The 14,798-nt window shown below is 42.9% G+C and overlaps 1 protein-coding gene across 4 annotated transcripts in view; it reads left to right on the forward strand.

The window, feature by feature from the left end:
- LOC124721441 overlaps nt 1–14,798 on the forward strand; it is a 253,092-nt gene that overhangs the window by 120,728 nt on the left and 117,566 nt on the right. For 3 of the 4 annotated variants that reach the window (XM_047246420.1, XM_047246419.1, XM_047246421.1), the window contains exon 2: nt 2,782–2,891. The exons of the other annotated variant lie outside the window; for it this stretch is intronic. The gene's annotated coding sequence lies outside the window, so the exon portion shown is untranslated. The remainder of the gene's footprint in view (nt 1–2,781; nt 2,892–14,798) is intronic. 4 annotated transcript variants of the gene reach the window in all.

Here is a 14,798-nt window from a genome sequence, read left to right on the forward strand (position 1 = left end):
GTCGAAACAATTAGGCGATCAGAAGAGACAATATACATTATGCGACGATAACTTTTTATTTTTGTTTGGTTTATTTCATTCCTTTGGAATAATGCGTCTATGACACAAAGTGGTGGAACATGGTATCAATCGCCGAGAATTTACGAACAGATCAAAAATATTTAAATGGTGAATCACAAAACTCAAAGGTAAAATGGTCACGAGTTCGAGTCTCGGTCCGGCACACAGTTTTAATCTGCCAGGAAGTTTCAAAATCAGCGCACACTCCGGTGCAGAGTGAAAATTTCATTCTGGAATAATAATAAACACCAGTATAAAAATTTAACTACATTCAGCCAAAAGTAGTAATTTGAAAGTGAGATGCAGATGGGCACTGACCTGTCAATGGGAACCATGTCGTTATTCGCGGAGAATGATATGGGAAAGCCATGGAATACCCTAATCAGCATAGCTTGATCAAGCAATTCTCAATGCTTTAATATTTTTTTCATATTTATGAGCTACGATTAAGTACACGTAATATATTCATATATAAACAGCATTTTTCTACTTTCAACAGTGTGAAACAAGAGTCATCCGACTAAACGACATTCTTCTATTGTTCCAAAGTCGAGGTTTTATACCTTCGGCATCACGTTTTCACCACAGGCATTTGCATCACCGTCAAGTGGTTTTGGGATTGCAGCTCGGCCTGGAATTTCCTGCTCATGGAGCTGCCTTCATGTTGTTTTGGTGCTGACAGGGTTCTCGAGAGTGACACTCAGCTCCGCAACGATTTTTGCAGCTGTCGTCCTCTTCTTTTTCATCACTATCCTATTTAATGAGCATCTGTCACTATCATTCAACACACACTTTAGTACGTGTTGCGACTTAGTGAACGATGCTTTTCTGCTTTCCCTGTATACGATACAAACATTCGATACGGTGCCTCTTGGCACACCAAACATTTCGGCTTCCTTATGTTTCTGAAGGATATTTTGGTACTCGTGAACTACAAGATTCCTGCAATACGTCTTACAAGCGAATGGCAGAGATGCCTGGGGAGCTCGCTAACTACATGTTTGTTATAGCGTCAGCTTGTAGCACGTTGTCCATCCACCTTTTGAACACCAACAATTTGCCGACGTTCGAATTCACTTAACTCCGACATAATGTACTCATAACCACACAGAACGCTGTTCTGAGCACGATTGACACTTGCAACGTATTTAGGACGCTGAACGGGTGCCTTTCGTGATCAAATACCACAGCGCAACCTACAGGCTTGGCTAGCATCGTGTTCAAGCATGTATTTCTCGCAGTGTTTCCGTATTTTTGTCCAACTCCTGTTGGACGATATACTTCCACGTATAATGTAGTATACTATTGCAGCTGGTGTATAATTCTGCTCTATACGAATCAGCACAAGACAGAATACCTTTTGTATACTGGTGTAGGTACGAAATTGGCAAAATGACCATCCCCTAATGCGGTAAGGGATCATCGTGAACGGCCAACATTGCCTCGAGTCAGCGTTACGTGGTTCTAATAAGATTGTTTGTATGTTTCTGAAGGATATTTTGCTACCCCTGAAGGACGGTAATCTCTAAACCTGATGGTATCGTTGGAGATGATAGTCTCGCTGCGGTATGTCTTACAAGAGAATGTCAAAGATGCCAGGGGAGCTCGCTGACTACGACGTGTTAGTCATAGCCTCAGCTTGTAACCCACTGTCCACGAGCTGAGTAGGAGAAATTTATCCCTATACATTCAGGATGTCAAAGAACTGTGCCGTATTATGTGGAGCTAGTATTTTGTCAACGCATATTCCTAATGACACCCTCAACGTAATGCCATAATACTTGGTTTTTCTACATAGGAATGGGGGTATATGTTTGGCTCCAGCCCATTTCTAAATTGAATCTCAGCGTTTGTCAAGCTCTAAATTAAATCCGCACGCCCCAGAATACAAAACACGTGTTTTTTGTGTATGCAACGTTAGAGGACTTCTTGACTGTCAATATTTCGGGATCTTGGGCGTCGTGATTTTAACGGGACGTACCCACTACTACTATATGCTCAGAGCCCACGGTAAAGACGAGGACTAGGGTCAGTTTGAGTGACATTCTGCCGTCTGGAACAGATGGCAAGGCATTCTGCCTCTGGATTGCATTATGCTATTTATTTCGGTGCGCTGTCAGCAAGAGGTAAGCTCGTCTTTCTTGGACAAGCTTGCCATGAGCTTCCCCGGATATCCCTCACAATTTGAGAACGCGTCCCCAATCACTGAAGTACACTTTCGGCTACTCCAGTGGTATTTCCTACCGTGAGATGAGTGCGATTAAACTTTTTGCTGGCAATAATTTGCATGTCACAGACAGCGGCAAATCACGGCGCTGAGACATACCAACAGCTATACTCGTATAGAAATTAACTCAAGAAGCGAACACCAACTACTACTGTAGCTCCAACACTCGATTAATGTCACACGTGAAAGTCATTTAGTTAGTTGACGCGTCTAAGTAAGTGGTACAACCTTCCTCTCTTCCTATCACTTGACAGAACGGGATAAGTACGAGCTGGTCGGGACATCATCAGCAGAATTGATGATGATATCTTGAGTGATTAACTGTTTACACCACCGTATTTTATTTTTCACATGGATGGATAGAAAGTTGACTGGGCAGCTAAGTTTCGTTGCCATTAGTCTTTGCGACGACAAAGCCACCAACTTCTGTGGCTGATCGATAATTTCATGTCAATCATCTACACGAATTCATTTATTTTTTTCTTTTTTTGCAGATTTTAACATCACGTCGATATAGAAGTTTCCAGAGAAAGATCGCGAAGTATACCTGCGGTCTTCGACTTGGGTTTATAAGAAACTTCGAAGTCCTCTGCTGCTCAGTCAGGTAAGAGGATGCAGCTATCGCCATCCTATGCTAAGCTCAAAAAGCGCTGGAAATCGACATGAAGCGCTGACTGTCTTCAGCTACTTTCTGTTATTTTCCACCGCATTAAATCCAGGCACTTTTTTTTTTTTTTTTTTTTTTTTTTTGCAGGACTAAAATATTATTGGGTGCCATGACAATACATAGTTCATTATAACCAAATAAGAATATACCAAATAGCACATTCGAAAATATACAGTAAAATGGTTCAAATGGCTCTGAGCACTATGGGACTCAACTTCTGAGGTCATCAGTCCCCTAGAACTTAGAACTACTTAAATCTAACTAACCTAAGGACATCACACACATCCATGCCCGAGGCAGGACTCGAGCCTGCGACCGTAGCGGTCTCGCAGTTCCAGACTGTAGCGCCTAGAACCGCACGGCCACTCCGGCCGGCAAAATATACAGTAGATTATAATCTAATTATATTGTACCATATGGTGCACTTGACATGGGACATTGCGAATATATCTAAATCTGGCTAGACTTTTCGAGGCTCATACACCAGCTAACAGAATTTGGGTCACCAAAACCTTGCATTAGGTCACGCAAATAACTGTTAATAAATCCTTATAAATCATGTAACGGCCCGTACTTCGAGAAGATTCACGAATGAAAGGCGTTGACAGAAATATGCGCTTCATCTGTGTATGATGTAAAGTATTAGTCAAAAGCAGTGTTAGTTTCGTTCTCATTAATGGCGTTATACACAACGCCCCAACGCGGGAATGCACACTGCAGCCTCGAGGAAGGTGCTAGTGGCGCTATTACCTTCGTCCGATGTGTGGATGACGGGTAGTGATGTTGTGGAAATGACTGTAACAGCTGCTTATATAGTATTTGGTATAGGATAGGAATGGTTTTGGGTATAGAGTGCATGAATACACAGGGACCTCCGCATTTAAAGTTCATGAATCACTATCACGAATGCTATATTCCCTCGCTCAATAAGACATCGCCAAGAACTTTATAATTTAAATACCTTATGGTACAACGGGTATTTGGAAATGGTACCCCATACCTAACCTCCCCATGTCGGACGAACTGTGAAGATAAGCACTTCTTCCAATCTCAAAATTAAGGCGGACGACCTCGTGGTGGAGCGCCGTTATGTACACACGTGTTAGATCACGAGAATGAAATGAGGTAGATTAGGGTGGGCAGAGAGACTACTTGCGAATGGAACAGCACAAAAAAACCGAGCGAGGTGGCGCAGTGTTTAGCACACTGGACTGCATTCGGGAGGACGACGGTTCAATCCCGCGTCCGGCCATCCTGATTTAGGTTTTCCGTGATTTCCCTAAATGGCTTCAGGCAAATGCTAGGTTCCTTTGAAAGAGCACGGCCGACTTCCTTCCCCACCCTTCCCTAATCCGATGAGACAGATGACTTCGCAGTTTGGTCTCCTCCCCCAAATCAACCCAAGGATAAAAAATAGCTAATACAGGTATGAAGTACCCTCTACCAAGATATATACAGTAGTTTGTGGAGTATATAAGTAGATGTAGGAGACATCGCCTGCGAAGATGAATGATTTCTATATGCCAACAGCGTAACTTTACTCTCTAAATGTCCCCTGGGAGACGAATCTGACTGAACAGTCATCTCCAGTTAACTTTCTTCATATTGATACTGGAACTATGAACAACGTAAAGACCCTCTAGCTCTGAGACAACTCCCGCGTCACGTTAAGTTTGTTCATTACTCTAAACTTCTACCTATTATCAGTCCGCATGAGCGACAGATCTTCCAAAGCAAAAAACTACAACATATCCAACTGACTATTAGAAACAAAAAAGATAAAGTTTAATTGCCCTTAATCATAAGAAGCGGAGCACACGCTGGGACTGGACAATAACTAGAAGGAAAGTATGCCATACTTTGGCTGGAGAAGCATCCCAGCTTTCGTCACAAGTGTTTCAAGGAAGCCGTACAGCACTGTATTACAAATGGCCAGAGGGTTACTTGGGCGCTGCTGCACTTGAACATAAGTCTAGTACCTTAACCATAGCGTCACCTCGCTCGGTTGTGCTAAATAAATGAGGAATTAAATCTTATCCAGCTAGAAAGGAGAGCAACTTAGTAGTTCTTTCTCAGCTAGGGAAACATTAACGTTAGGATGGGCATATATCTAAAGGGATTACAATGACGATAAAGACAGATTAAGTATCAAGAGCGGTGTGAGCTCGTAAACATGTCTCACATAATCTTACAAAGCTTTTCTAATCGGTTTTGGTATTCACTAGCAGCTTCGTACACGACCTGCGGGCCACCGAATGTGGACTGCTGCCAGCTCCACCGTGCGACGACTGCAGGTCAAATGCACTGCATGGTCATACCCGAGGTGATTTAAATCCGCAAACCGCCCACCAGAGCGTTGTTTCACCATGTATCAGCATTATCCGTAATTTATGAGCATGAGTGTAAAAATAAATTTCCCCATATACACGTACTGTACAAGATGGTAAATGCAGCGATTTGAAGTACTGAATTAGGTACTTGATCTTAAAACATGTGATAAATAGATAAATACACAAATCTTACCAGGCTCACTGTGGAGCTTTGTAAAGCATTCGAAACTCGCATCCAACTCGAGTGACGCTCATATTCGAAAGAAAAGCTATCTACATCGTAAAGCGACCTTCGCAATGGCGTGATACTCAGTAGACTGACAGAACGAAATCACAATATAAAGTCCAGTAGCTGTAGAGAAATGTACAATTTAATTATGTGATTGACTTGATATGTCACTGCATACAGTGCGACAACACGCAGCGATAAGAGTGGATATTGAACGTACACCAATATGATGTTTCCGTGAAGAATACTCTGTTACAACTGTAGCAACGCTCAGGTTGTCTCCAATTTAATGCTCACTTACGCTGCCTTTCCTTCTGGTCCTAGAATTATTCGAGGTTGGCAAGTAAGGAGATGTTTTAGATCTTGTTACGATTTCTGCGCCTCTAAGGTACTCGAGAGACCCACATACTCAGTATGAATGTTGAGGGTCGGCGTGTGTTGCTGGATTCGGAATTCTGAAACTTATTTAAATGGAGAGGTACAATCGTTGAAAAATTTCGTGGTCAGTTACCCTCTAGTTAGAACTATAGTGGGCCATAAATCCTACGCCATGATATCTCGCCCATTGGCAACACTCATCCTAGTTACGTGACACTGCACAAATGGGCCTTTGATCCATGCACTGCATGAACCGTCCCCACACACGGATTCGATTGTCAGCCCTATTCAGATAAAACTTGGACTATCACTTACAGTAAAATGGCTGATGAATCTATCACTTATCGAAAGGTCAAAGGGAGGCAATGTAAGAGGCACCGTAGTAGGTAGGTGTTCAAGATTAGTGTAAATCTACGCAGAAATGTCTACCGATGACAGAGTATATCGTTGGTAAAGTGAGAATAACTACCTCGTACTGTTACACGATTGAGGACCGACGAAAGGATTGTTTGGTTGTGACTAGCTTGACTCTTCTGGTTTTTCCCTGACGTTCACATGCTGTGACTCGTTGCCACTACTTTCAAAGTGCCTGAACAGAATACGTAGAATCGTCCAAGTGACATCCTGTTGACCAAAATATACAGCCTGTCATCCACGGTTGGATGATTCAGTTTCAAGCTCCTTGTTTTATGTTGAAAAGCTGTTGCAGTAATGCAGCACGATTTAAAGACTCTATTGCAGTCGTCACGGATGCTAGTGTCGGCCTTGACACACACTGTACGACAGTATTTCTAAGGAGAAGCGTCTCACTAGACATTCTTATCGAGTGGTTGCTGAAAAACCAAGTTAAGCAAAATCATCGTGGCTCTCCAAAAATGTAATCCCTCTTCTTTGAAAAACATTTGCTGTGCATTTACGATGAATGCCGTTTCGTGTAACAATTTTGGTATTTTTATTAACTGGTAATGTTCTAGTCACTCTTGACCATCATTCACTATGTTTACATGAGCCTCTTCAAACCGGATTTCGTAACCCGCTTTCCCAGTAACGCTTCTGTTTGTCATGTAAACACACCAAAATCGATTCTGTAAATCCGGTGGAAGCTGCCGGTTTTCCTCTTTCACAATCGATTTTCGCTCCCACGTAAACGCACAAGCGTTTCTGAAACGTGCTACAGTTGTCAGGTCACGTCTTGTTTTTAAAAATTTTTGGTTAATACAGACGGAGTGACTTTTGGTATAGTGAAGACAAAGTAGAAATATTGAACTTAGCATGAAGCTGTCTACCTCTATTATTTACTTGAAGAGAAATAGCGACTGCGCTGACTAAATCAGAAAGCTGACTAGCTCTTCCCCAGACCCGATATTTAACTGGGCTAGAAAATCCACTTAAAGCCTTAACATGTAAACACGACAGCGAAAAACGGTTTTCGAAATTTGGCTTTCGTCTTCCGGAAGATGTGTCGCATGTAAACGTAGTGGTTGCGTAGTGAAGCCGCAAGACGAGCTAGCTGAGCGCTGCAACCAGCCATCTGCGCGTCGGCTCTTTGTTACGTGGCAAGGTATCCACACAGAAGGTTCCGCGGGAACGACCTTGACAGCGATCATGGCGTGCGCACTGCTGGACTGGCTGGACTTAGCAGCTTCAGTTCCGCCATGATGTACGTCTCCCCTACGTCCCCAACGGCCACTCACTTTCCGTTTGAAGAGTTGCTTCATATAGTATTTCGAATTGTCATTTCACCCAATCTGCTGCCTTTTAAGGTTCATAGTTACTTTACTTCTCACATATCACCACTACAGGTGTTTACATACAGATGTTACAACTATTAAAATATAAAACTCAATGAAAAGCCTAATAGACCGCTGTGGCTGTATTTAGAGACTCATACAATCGGTTTCGAAACTTTTAAGTTGCATCTTCTGGTGTATATACACTGAAAGGCCAAGGCAAGTGGTATACCTGCCTAATATCGCGTAGGGCCCCCGAAAGCACGCAGAAGTGCCACAACACGACGTAGCATGGACTCGAGTAATGTCTGAAGTAGTGCTGATGGGAACTGAAACCATGAATTCTGCACGGCTGTCCATAAATCCGTAAGTGTAGGACGGGGTGGAGATCTCTTCTGAACAGCACGTTGCAAAGCATCCCAGATATGCTCAATAATGCTCATGTCTCGGAAGTTTGGTGGTCAGCGGGAGTGTTTAAACTCAGAAGAGTGCGCCTGGAGCCACTCTGTTGCAATTCTGGACGTGTGGAGTGTCGCATTATCCTTCTGGAATTGCCCAAGTGCGTCGAAATGCACAATGGACATAAATAGATGGAAGTGATCAGACAGGATGCTTACATACGGGTCACATGTCAGTCGTATCTAGACGTTATCAGGGGTCCCATATCACTCCATGTGCACACGCCCCATACCATTAAAGAGCCTGCACCAGCTTGGGATTGGTGAATCAATAATGTATGATTGCTTTACCTAGCTGTGGCTGCCCTAGTTTTAAGATTATCTGTCTATCATTTGTAGAAATAAAAACGGCCAAGAAGAATGGTCCAAATGAACGCAAACTATGAGAATGTGTAAAACAGTTTACGAACAGAAAGGGATTAAAGTGTGCACACACACGGCGCACCATTATGCACAGCAACGCCCATTTTGGGAAGGTCAGCGTTACGCCAAGTTTAAAAAGTGATGAGCTGTCAAACGAAGCGAAAACTTGAAAACAAATTCTAGGTCGTTTGGTCGGCGTCCGAGGACACAACATCAAGATGTGAGTTCGAACACGCCTGTATGATTTTTCTCGAGGAAACAGATTTGTCATCCACTGACTAATACGGCTTGCACAGAGCGGTGCGAAGGTGCAACCGGTGGATGAAAGAGAATCGTCCGCAGCGACGAGTAGGCACTAAACCACGCAATGAGACAACGCCACGGGAACAGTGTTATATTGTCCACGTGACTGAACGGATATTAACATAAGCTACAACAAAAAAAATACACAAAAACCATAGTACTCTTTTTATCGCGAATGATATATTCATTATCATTCTGACACATTCTATTGCTGTTTATAATACCTTTCTCGTCTTCTCTTATCCTGCCACAATCTAGTCGGCCACAGTCAGATAGAATCATGTCTCTTTCTGCCGCAGTACTCCGACTCTTTATGTTAACGATTCGATTGTTTTCCTGTCGACCTTCTAGACCCTGCATTGTATTTCGTGTATCGTCCTTGTTAATCATTACACCTTTGTTTTCTTCACTTTTTCAGTATCACCGTTCTGTATTAATCATTATACCATTTTCGTACATTCCCTTCATACCTGACTTATACTATTTCCAAAAACTTCGATTTCTGTCATCCATGGGCTACCAAGAACACTTCACTTATGTTCTTACTGGCTAACCTGGTACTGGGACATAATGGGAAAGGTGAAACCTCAAGGTTCCTGTATCATTTGCAACCGAAATTCCCACGCACTGAGGACGTTATATATGAGACGTACATCAGACTTTGATCCTTAAGTTGAACTATCAATCACTCAGCAAATTCGTTGTGGCACTGAAAGTACAATAGTTTCTGTAGAGTTGAAAATCTTTCATCTTGCGCATTACTCCGATACTTTCATATTTATGTCCCTAACAACGACGAGACATTACACTTCTTGGCGGGCCCTAACAATTAGAAATTAATCGAATAGATCACGCTCACTAAAGAGGACTTTACATTCAACTAAGAAGTTCTCTTGTCGACGATCGGGTACACGAATATCACGAACAGAAGTATTTTTACGATTACCTTCGAGTAATTCTTTGTCTACGTAACTTGTTGCGTTTCCAATATACAATTACCGCAATTTTATGGATGGAACACTACTAGCTGAAACACTTCTTTAGGCGAAAATTTTAGAACTGGAATGCTGTAGAACAACCAACGGAATTACATGTATTATTAGCTCTTCAAATTGCTTACAAAGCCATAGAAGCTAGCATTTTCCGTCGCATATAAGTTACTGTATATTACGATAGCGTAAAACAAAGATCGTAGTTTATTTCATTGCGGAATGTAGTGGTAATCTATTAATTCCTCGTCTCCGTAGCCCAGATCGCTGGCTCACGCTAGATCGGTGGTACTAGACCCAAAGGTAGCCTCTTCGAATAATCGTGACAGAGCTCACCGGTGTGAGGGCGAGAGAAAATGTATTTAGTCTAGCAATGAAGGAAGTTGATTTTATGTTAAAAATACACTGTCGATATAGCCACCTTCAATACTAACGCACTTTGCTCAAATCTTTCCAGTGAGTTGATAGTATTTCTGGGTAATGCAATACAACCAGTCATTGAACTCAACACGATTTCCAGTCATAAATGTCTTTAGGTGGCCGGCCGCAGTGGCCGAGCGGTTCTAGGCGCTTCAGTCTGTAACCGCGCGACCGCTTCGGTCGCAGTTTCGAATCCTGCCTCGGGCATGGATGTGTGTGATGTCCTTAGGTTAGTTAGATTTAAGTAGTTCTAAGTTCTAGGGGACTGATGGCCTCAGATGTTAATTCCCAAGTGCTCAGAGCCATTTGAACCATTTTTTTGTCTTTAGGTATGAGGAGACGTGAAAATCACAGAGAGCCAAATCTGGTGATTATGAACGGTGTTCAAACATTTTTTTTTTTTTTTCCCAGATCAGTCAGTTTTACCAGTGTCAAAGCACCTTCGTAGGCAGCTGCAGTGTCCTAATGAAAGATGATTATTTTTTTTTTTGTTTTCAATGTAGGACTCTTTTCGTGTATTTGTTTATCAAGTTTGCCCATAAGATTCGCGTGATATTTGCCACTTATAATCAATAAAAGTCTTTCTGCTATATCTCAAGAAACACTGGCCACAACTTTTCCAGCATATGATAACTGCTTCGGATTTACTCGTGTAGGCGTGTCGGCTTTTACCTACTGATTTAATCGCTGCTAGCGCAATATATTTGGCCTGCATATCATCCACAGAAACAGATCGGAGTACAATATTTGTTGCATTCTTTCTTAAAAGAGCCAAACCATTACAAAGAAATGCGTATCCGTATTTTCTTTCGGTTAGAACTTTAAAAAAAATCCGACACCCACTTCATAAGAAAAAGTTACTGTGCCCCTTCTTCTACCTGACACCTAAATATGAATTGCAGAGTAATCATGTAGATGAAGGACAAGTCGTAAATAGGGTATTGCCCAGCGCAGTGTCACGTACGCACTCGATGTTTCCATCTGTGGTTGCAGTTATGGAACGTTTTTCAATTTAAGTGCGGTCTAGTTTCACATACGACGCCTATTTGTTTCCTGATGAAAACAAAACCTCTATCGAATTTGAGTGAAAATCGTCCAAAACAAAGAATTTAATGATTGCACAATAATCGAGCTACAGATTCGAATGAAATACCGCAGTACTTTAAACAACCAGATAAATAAAACTATGGTACAGATCAAGCAGACACTTAACTTATGATAAGGCACAGCATAACAAAAACAAAATTTTATTGGTGTTAACTCTCATTTCAGTATCAGGCCAAGAACTTATCTCCTTGGGCACATGATTAGCCAGCAACATGAGGACTTTGGCGATACACAGGTGGTGTTCACCCGAGGGTGCAACAATATGCTGGGTTATATCCCAAGTTCGGCGCCTTCCTTGGCGATTGCGGTGGTGCCATCTAATATGTAGGTTATGGGTTTTGAGTTCTACCTCAGGCATGATTGTGCGTTTTTAAAGTGCTGCCGTTACTTTGCGTGTCCTATGTATAAACGACAACCACTGACAGACAAGCATTTTGAGCACTATAGGACTTAACATCTGTGGTCATCAGTCCCCTAGAACTTAGAACTACTTAAACCTAACTAACCTAAGGACATCACACACATCCATGCCCGAGGCAGGATTCGAACCTGCGACCATAGCAGTCGCGCGGTTCCGGACTGAGCCCCTCAAGCATTTACGTTGAAGTTTGCATATAGAGTGCAAATAAAAAATAAGAAGTCAGTCGTACTGAAAAAATATAAGTGATAAGCATATCAAAAATTTTTTATGGTCGAATAGCCTAAAGCTAGTTAAATAACAACAAAACGACCAATACCTCTCTGCGGTTCTTCACGTATTGTGTGCGTCTGCCATTCTTGATGATAAAGTCGTTGAAAGATGACATAAAGCTCTGCGGTCTCCACGGTGCTGCTAAGAAGAAAAAGTCGCGTGTCTTTTAATCCTCTCCAGTCCTTGCTTCCCATACTAATACATCACACCTCTAACACAACAATACGCTACTTCATTATTCATCAGTCATCCACATGACACAGCACACAGTTGGCGTAACTCACACTGGGAAGAAAAACGAATCAACCTCAGTATTTCAGTACACATCAGGAATATTCTCGATTTGAGCCACGAATTTGATTCGCACTGATGACCAAAGAATTCGTGTTGGAGTGCATAGTATCTCAAGTGTATATCACACAAAGAGAATGTTATTGTAAGCTCGAAAATTAAGCTATGCTATAAATCAAATTTCCCAAAGATATTGACTTCGAAAAACAGATTTTCTGCTCTCACACGTCCACACCAGACTGCAAAATCCAGGATACGTGAGTGTCGTTCTCTCTTACACAAACTCCCAAGCAAAAAGAAATAATCGCTTCTGTCAGGCTCAGAAGCTGCTCCTTAGAACTCGACGTAGTAAGCGAAACCTGTAATGCAAATGAGGCGAGCTGCCGCCCCGGCGTAAACACATGGCTGTTTACGAACGTAGAACCTAGCAGTGACGTAAGCGGCCAGCTATTCACACAGCCCATATCCAGCACAACGGCTCTCCTAATGTGAATGACATGGGCGACACATGTCTTTTCCCACCGGGCTGTGATTCACGGTTTGGCTCTGCTTGTCTGGGTGGTGTGGAGATAAGAATGCGGTGACTGGTTTTCTCTTCGACACTGGATGCATCCGTACTTCGATAACAGAAATAATCTCCACGCGCAACAACAGAAAGAGGGGATGGGCAAAAATACAGAAACACCAAAAAACGCAACACATTACCATGTCTAAGAAGATGTAGGGAAACCGTTGGCACTGAAAACACCTTCACGTCGTCTCGGGATAGTTAAATACAGGCCCTGTACGGTGTTAAATAGAATCTTATACCATTCTTCCTGCAAGAGAGTGGCAATTTCACGTAACGGTAATAGAGATGGATAGTGATAACGCACTCTTCTCTCCAAAGCAGACCACAAAGCCGGCCGGGGTGGCCTAGCGGTTCTAGGCGCTACAGTCTGGAACTGCGCGATCGCTACGGTCGCAGGTTCGAATCCTGCATCGGTCATGGATATGTGTGTTGTCCTTAGGTTAGTTAGGGCTCAAATGGTTCAAATGGGTCTGAGCACTTTGCGACTTAACTTCTGAGGTCATCAGTTGCCTAGAACTTATAACTACTTAAACCTAACTAACCCAAGGACATCACACAACATCCATGCCCGAGGCAGGATTCGAACCTGCGACCGTAGGGGTCGCTCGGCTCCAGACTGTAGCGCCTAGAACCGCACGGCCACTTCGGCCGGCTGGTTAGTTAGGTTTAAGTAGTTCTAAATTCTAGGGGACTGGTGATCTCAGAAGTTAAGTCCCAAAGTGCTCAGAGCCATTTTTGAGACCACAAAGGCTTAATAATATTGAGGTCTGGTGACTTTAGGGGCCAGGGGAGATGCGATAATTTATCTTCGTCCTCACAAAACCAGTCCTGGACGACGCGATTGTGTGAACATGTGCCCTCTTGTCACGGACACGGCATCACCATTGGGGAGCAAATAGTGTACGACGGGATGGACCTTTCCAGCCAAAACGGTCACATAACCTTGGACAGTAATGCGACCTTGCCGAGTAACCTTTGGGCCCACGGAATACCACGATATGGTTGCCAAAATCATCGCCGGGCCTCCACCATGTTCCACTCTTGGGATATAAACTCGCCCAGAAGTGGAAAACCGTATGTGTTCCAGCTCTCCCTGCAATTCCCTGGTTCTGGAGCTGCCTTCGTGTTCCTTTGGTGCTGACTGGATTCGCGAGTGCGACGATCAGTTCTGCAGTGACTTTTGAACTGTCGTCATAATCATCTTCAGTGACCGTCCGTCACGATAATTCAACACACATTTTAGTCCGGGTTATGACTTAGCGCATAATGTTTTTCTGCTTTCCGTGTATGCGGTATAAATCTTCGATACGGTTACTCTTCAAATACCGAACACTTTGGATACCTTTGTTACGAAAGCGCCCACCGTACGAGCACCAACAATTTTCTCGCTTTCAAATTCACTTAGCTCCGACATAATGCACTCACAACTACATGAAACGATGTTCTGACCTCGACTGAGACTTGCAACGTATCGAGGACATTGGGCAGGTGCTGCTCGTGGTCACATACAACAGCGCAACCTGCCGGCTTCGCTAGCATCTGCCTTTACATTCGAGCACACATTTCTCGCGGTGTTTCCATATTTTTACCAAACTCCACTTCGGCGAAGAATACGCCATTGCTCATATGTGAGTTGATCCTATGACACAGTTGAAAGTATTTCAGTGCGTCAGTAAGAGGATTAATTGCTCGGGAACAGCACTCCATTTCTCTGTACTGAAGTTCACACTTCAGTTATTTCGGCAATATACAACCTCTCTCGATTATTGCAAACAGTAAAAGAAAAAGAGAAAATAATACTGAGCTCGTTGTTCATTAAAGGTCAGTAGAGGCGGACTGTTTGCCTGAATGCTAATCCCTGGCATCTGCTTCCTTGGTTGTCGGAGCCAGGCAATACAAAGCGTTTTGCGTAGCACTCAGATGGAAGCTTCTATTTAATTATTGTAGGTGAATTCTTAAGAATGTAATAATAGGATAGTGAAAA

Source organism: Schistocerca piceifrons, chromosome X (genome assembly GCF_021461385.2).
Source record: "Schistocerca piceifrons isolate TAMUIC-IGC-003096 chromosome X, iqSchPice1.1, whole genome shotgun sequence".
Classification (NCBI taxonomy): Eukaryota; Metazoa; Arthropoda; class Insecta; order Orthoptera; family Acrididae; genus Schistocerca; species Schistocerca piceifrons.